This window comes from Calonectris borealis, chromosome 3 (genome assembly GCF_964195595.1).
Source record: "Calonectris borealis chromosome 3, bCalBor7.hap1.2, whole genome shotgun sequence".
In the NCBI taxonomy this organism is placed as follows: Eukaryota; Metazoa; Chordata; class Aves; order Procellariiformes; family Procellariidae; genus Calonectris; species Calonectris borealis.
The window spans coordinates 58,439,272-58,445,955 of NC_134314.1; the positions used below are offsets into that span (position 1 = coordinate 58,439,272).

Sequence of the window (6,684 nt, forward strand, 5' to 3'; positions counted from 1 at the left end):
CAGGGAGTCTCTGTCTGGCTCTAAGCCTTGCTCAGCTACCTTGTTCCAAGAAGTGTGCCTTTTCCCAATCCCTGTCCTTTGCTAGATGTCTTCTAGTCTGGGTGTTATCTGTAAGACTTCCACTTACAGACATCTTTTCCCAAGCTCTTCTTCCAGCATCTTCTTCCAAAATATGCCTCACCTGCGATCTTACTTGCCCTTTCTCCTCTGACTTCCAGCCTGTCAGCGTCAGTTTTGCTCTCTTCTTGTTAGGCTTTTGCCTAATCCTATAAGTTTTATCTCTTCCTTCTCTCTTCCCTACACAAGATTTTCTTCCCATTCTGCATTTAAATCCAGTAATGTCCTTCTGTAGATTTCCTCAGTGGGTCTATGCAGCCAGTTGCCTTCTCCTTGCTGCACGAACCAGCTGGGAAAATCCTTTTCTCCCCCAAAAGCAACCTTCTGTTTCGTGAGGGAATACTTATCCAATATAATTAAGAACACTAATACACAGCAGTTTAATGCCCCAACAGTGAACCTCTGGATAGGATATAGCTTTCTGTTCCTTTTGTTGATGGTTTTTGGTCTCAGACTGTCTTTGTGCTCGTTTCGCATTTGTCGCCAACCATGTGTCATCTTGGGCCACTGCTCAAGAGGCTTGTGCTTTCTGCCTTTGTAAAATTGCCTCAAGTTCTCCTGCTGGTACTGACTGATAACAGCCGCGGCTCTAGCAATGGACTTGGAGACCACATGTATCTTGGAGAGTTTGAAATCGTTTTCCCCCAGGACCCTCACCATGTGGTGTTGAGCCTGCTCCAGCTTCTGGTCATCCAGTTGCATCAGCAGCTCCTCTTCATCCTTCCCTTGTAGATGTCAGGCCTTGACCTTTGCCATGATGGTGGCAGCAGCATGGCTCCAAGCACAAAAGGCAGACACCAAGCGAGAAGAGGACCCATTGCAAATCTGGGTTCATCCTCTCAAGCCCAGGCTGTTAGCCTGTGAGACCTGCTCACCACCCTGACAGGGGAAGAGATGCAGTACAGTCATAAATGTAGGGATTTTAGAGTGCTGCGTATTTGAAGAGAAAGTAAGCGAAGACTTTTGACTTCATTAAATGCATTTTCCCCAACCATATTCTCAATAGCAGCTAAAATATTTTGATGGGATTTTCTACACATGCACACACAGCACCAGTCTGTCACTGACATCTAGTCTAGCAAAATTTTCCAAGTGATAGAGTTTTATCTGACGGGCAATTAAGGACTTTAGCAGTTGCATCTATAGTAAAACTAGCTGCCAGGTTTTTTTTGCTTAACTTTTGCAAAAGATGTGCTATGTGTCACACACAACCCAAAGTTACATTGAAACAAACACTAATAGACAGCTAACAGCTCTACACACCTAATCAAATATTGAAAAAACATCAGCTTAGTCAAAGGTAAAGTGATGATAGCAAAGGGAAAGGTTTTCTGCATTGTTCTGCAGGCAGTACATGCATTAGACCTTCCATATCATGAGATATTTAGGTTTAATGTTGCAAATATGCGTATTTTCTCCACCAGCTGCACATCTAAAAGAGATCGTGCTTCCCTGCTTTCTCTGCAGGTCTCCCCATGCATGGAAAGGGATGAGGGAGGCCAAGAGGAGGAAGCAGTGATATGCAAGGAGGTCTAGGACCGCAGCCGGGACTGGGTGAATGCACGTCATCCCTTTTCCTGTTCTGGGGAGCTTCCCAGAACAGAAAGATGCTCTGTGACTCCAGAACGGACTTTTCAGCTAAAAGAGCATCTAAAGTTGGCTCTGCTGAGAGGAGTGACACATACCACAGACTGCCAAAACTCCCACAGAGGACTCTCTCTCCACTGTAGAGACAGTTTGCTGTCCAAACATTTTTCAGCTAAGAAAAAAAGAGGGGTTTTTTTTCTTCTTTTTTTTTTTTGAATTAATTTTCTTAATGACCAAATTTGCATTACTAATCTCGCTTGCCATGTTTTTAATGTAATGAAAACTAAATCAATTATTAATCTTTACATCATCTTACAGTTCAGATTTGCTAAAGGTCATGAACTATGCACAGCTAAAAATCTTCGCTTCAAGGAAACTATCATCACAGATATTTCACAATAAGCTGGAGGATTTTCTTCTTCCTTTTTTTCCTCTTAGTCCAGGTTATTAGAAAATATGAAACTGTTAAGAGGAACGTAATAACAGCAGCCAGGACATTCTGTTCACTTGCCCTTTAATCTTTCTGCTGTAATGCTAGTGTGATAATTGATACCAATTATTTTCATAATTCTGTCTGCAATTCTGTATGTATTAAGCAGATTAATCTAGTCTGCAAGAAAAAATAGTGCTGTATTTTATAATCTCCAAGGTAAAGAGTCTTCTTTATCACAAGAGTTTTTGCAGGTTTCTGTCCTTGGCTTGGTAGGTAAGTTAAAAACACTGTGAAAAAGTAAAGTCCTATCCAGAGAACATGAATTATACATAATAAAGCTGAGCAAGTAAAATGTATTTATTGAAACAATCACAGAAACACTGAATTATCATTTCCAACCTGGAACTACGTAGTTCCAGAGTGGTATGCAGATATATAATTGCAGTATTACAAGAATGCTCTCAGATTCAGTCCCACATCACCTTTTTCAAAGTAAGCCTTTGCTTCCAAAGAAGACCTGTGAAAATTGTTTCCACAGCATTTTATAGGATTAACAACTTGCCTAAATGCATTATCTTTAAAATATTTAACAGATTCCAGTAACTACAGAATATTAAGAGGATATGACAAAGCATACAAAATACATAAAACCAACATTGAATGTATGTCTTTACTCTTTTTTTACTTGTGCATTGCACTCCTATCTTTAATTACAAGAGCACACAACAATATATGTGTTGCACTCTCTTGCAATTAGCCACACATGGATAATCTATTTTAGCATGCATATTGCTTTGTATATGACATGCTAGACCACAAAAGCTATTTATATGATATGTAAGTATAAATTGCATTTACACAATATGCTACAAATTAAGGATAACAATGAGAAAAGTAGTAAATATCTACTAGCATATTAGGCCAACAAAATACTCAGCCAAGAGTTCTCTAGATGGAAAGTTATATGCTTTTATTTAAGGTTTGCATTTAATTTAGTTAAACTGATACAAAAAGCTATGCAAAAGCTCATTTACACAAGGCTTATCTCTGTTTGGTTTATATCATTTAGAAATAAGCTTAAATCTAAAGAGAGTTTGATCTTAAGCTAAAGGGAGTTCAGCTCTTACCTTGTTCTGTCCTTTATTTTAGAAAGCAAGCTCTGTGTAATGAGCTTGATAGCCAACCTCCTCGTTCTACAACATAACTTGTCTTTGCTATATAGTGTGCCATATACATGTATGAGGACAGAAAAAAAGCATGCATTTTATAATTACTGTCCAGTAAATACAGAGTGAGGAATGCAAAAAAGTGCACAAGTAGCACAGATCCTAAAGAATTAGTCTAATTTTAAAATTGCAGCACAGTTTACAATCCAAATTAGTTTTTGTAACATGGGTACAAGTTACAAACAATTTCTTTGATTTTTTTCTTCTAAAATATGTAGACCTCTAAGAGCACCTGATGAATACATACTATACACTGTACAATCCACTATATCATTTTCAGCTACCTTGGATTTTAAAGTTAAGTGTATTGAAACAATGAATTTTGAAATAAAATCTTTTAAAATGTACTCAACTAACAAGAAAATAAGTAAAAGGGTTTAAGCTCATCTAAAATATGAACAGTTCATTACAGTTTCCAATATTAACAGCTATTTACATTTTAAAATTAATAAACACTTATACATACACACCATATTCACATAAAGCATGACAGAAGAATTCAAAAGGATGCTGTACAGACTTCCATCTACATACAAAAAGGGGGAGAAATGCTGTGCAAAGTTAAAATCTTCAACCAGTTACCATTTTTTAAATGAAGATTTAAACTTAGTTAATCCTCAGCTTTATAATTTCTTTTGCCTGTTAAACAAAATACTGGCATCACATCATTTTCTTTGTTAACCTTTTGAAAGCCCCAGCTTCCAGGTGAGGAGAGACTTCCAGAGTGAAAGTAGAAAAAGTATAATAGGATGAGGCTGATTTAGAAACTCTTGCAGATACTCTGATTTATTCCTCTGTTAAGCATGCAAATATGCTGCCTAAAGCCTTCCCCTTCCAGCCCTGGTCCTCCTAGGAAAACGTGTAAAGTCAAATATGTGCAGGCTAGCACAGTCAGAAGATGTATTTCCTAAGGGCCATTCTCATCTGCCAAGTACCATGAAGCATTTTCTTAGACAGAAACCCCTCTGGAGCAAGTAAAAAGGAAAAAAAATTTCCCAGAGGAAATCTATTTGCCTATTAACACTCCCTATGGCTCAAGATATTCTCTCAAGTGTTATTCCAAGCTTTCTGCCCACCCAGTCGGAGACCGTTGCAGTTCTGGGTTTGTGGCACCTGCCTCGGCACGAATCGAAGTGAATCTGGTGGCACACAGTTGAAAATCAAAACTTTACTCAAGGTCCACAATAGAAAGTCCACTTCCAGGGAGCCTTCAGTCTCACCTGAACTCATAAGGCACACTCCTGTGAGAACAAAGGGAATGGTTTGATATTTAACAGGTCTCTCCAGCTTCAGCTCTGTGTTGTCAGACTTGGCCGAGGTCACCGGGCTCTCATTCAGATTCAGAAATCCCACAAGTTCAGCATTAATAGCACTGAATGCTCAAGTTTTCCCACTGCTTATTTCTGAGATACAAAGCGGATATCTAAATAAGGATCTAGATACGAATCTCAGGTTGTATCTACAAAACAGCCAAATAAAGATATTTTAATTGTAATGCAGGTGCAATGAGCTCTATTTTAAAACATGAGAAAATTATATGCAAAGAAGTTATAAAAAACCTGCGGTTGTATTAGCTCAGATTTCTTTCCTGTCAGATCTCGAAACTGAAATGGGATCATCAAAGGAAACATTAGTGAAATCATCAGCAACGCTCTTTCTTCACATATTAAATAGAGAAACTAGGAACGTGCTTTTCAAGCTAGGGCCCGGTGCTGCCTAGTGGATGAGGCATAGGACTGAAACTGTTTTTTTAGGGGTCATAAAAATATCCCACTGCAAAGATGTCAACTCTAGTGCCCTGGCAAGATTCCAGTTTGGATAATTACAGTATTCTGTTTTCCTAAAACTTTGTTTCCATCATAGTAGTACTGTGAATTCCCTATCCTACAAGGCTGTACAGTGTTGTTCTGTGTCCTTCAACCTTTTTTTAGCAGTACATTCACTTTAATAATGTACAGACTACGGCCAGAAACCTTTATAGGTCTTAATGCTATGCCAGCATGCTTTTTTATGAACTCCTGTATCCACAGTCACCTTCCCACAGCACCAAAACTTATGACAAAAAATTCCAGACTTGGATGCTTCCTCTCCTGCGAAGGGGTTGGGGCTGCAGTTGTTCATCTCCTGCGAGTCCCTCCCGCAAGCCCTGGCAAATCTGCTCATGAAAATCCAACACAAAGTTGATACTGGAATTTTCCAAGTACCTCATGATCCTACTTGATGATAAGCACTATATACAGGATAATCTGCACTATGGGATGTGGGGTTCGGGATAGACCAGAAGTTATAGGCTCCATTTCCTTCATTTTTACCTTTGATAGCAATAGCAGGAGTGCAGACATTTTCTGTTGCAGCATGAACAAACTTTTATTGGTGTTGTTTTAAAGAACACAGTCTTAAAAAGATTCGTGGCATGAGCAATCAGCCTGTGCTGCTGATTTCAGTGTTGCTGCCACCCACAGAGATCCTCTGGCTGTCGCATTACTTGGAGAGCAGGAATAACTAAGGTTGCACAGCCAAGCTTCTTCTGCCAGATCAAAAGTCAACCACAGACTTTGATAAGCATTCAGTCAGGATTTTAGTGTTTACATTGTATTTTCCTTCTGCTGCACTGTTGAGGAATAAGTGTGTTTGTAGTTGTCCTAATGATGTGATTATGCTTTGCATTGGCCCTTTTCATGTGATGTCAAAGGAGCTAATGGCATCCCCTCAGGATTAAACAAAGCAGTAAGCAAATCTCAAACACAGGTAGCTACTTCTCTGGGAATAAATATATCCAAAAGAGATGGGTAGAAAAATGCAAAAGGCCAGGCATCGTATTTCCTCTAGTGGAAATAACTGAGTTTTATGCATGTAGGGTCTGGTGAAGAGGGCTTTTGAGGGTGGAGGGGTTCCAATTTTACATACATATTTAAAAACTAGTTTATGTGTTTATTTAGATAATAAAATAGTAATGTTTTGAAATACGGAAAATCTGTAATTTTTAAAAAATAAAACCACTACCACCAGCTATATTTGCAAATTCTAAAAGTTTAATACGGATTTTCACCTGAAAAAGCACTACTTAAAAGTCTTTCTTAGCTTGGGAATCTTAAAATCAAATCTAAATCTGCATAAAGCTGACTAAATAACTTTGACCGGACTCTCCTTTTTCTTTCCCATATCAAGTGAATCGGACTCCGTATTTTTATAATAAAGGACAACAGGAGTGCCTATTAAAAGGATTTTCATTGCCTTGCCTTCACATCAAGGCAGCACAGCATAACTGAACAGCTTCACAATTGAGAGTTTGGGGTTTTTTTAAATTAATGGCTATTCTAT

General features: G+C 38.5%; 1 pseudogene; it reads right to left on the reverse strand.

Moving 5' to 3' along the window:
• Window positions 1–297: 297 nt before the first annotated feature.
• On the reverse strand, window positions 298–873 carry LOC142079921 (large ribosomal subunit protein uL29-like; annotated as a pseudogene).
• Window positions 874–6,684: the final 5,811 nt, after the last annotated feature.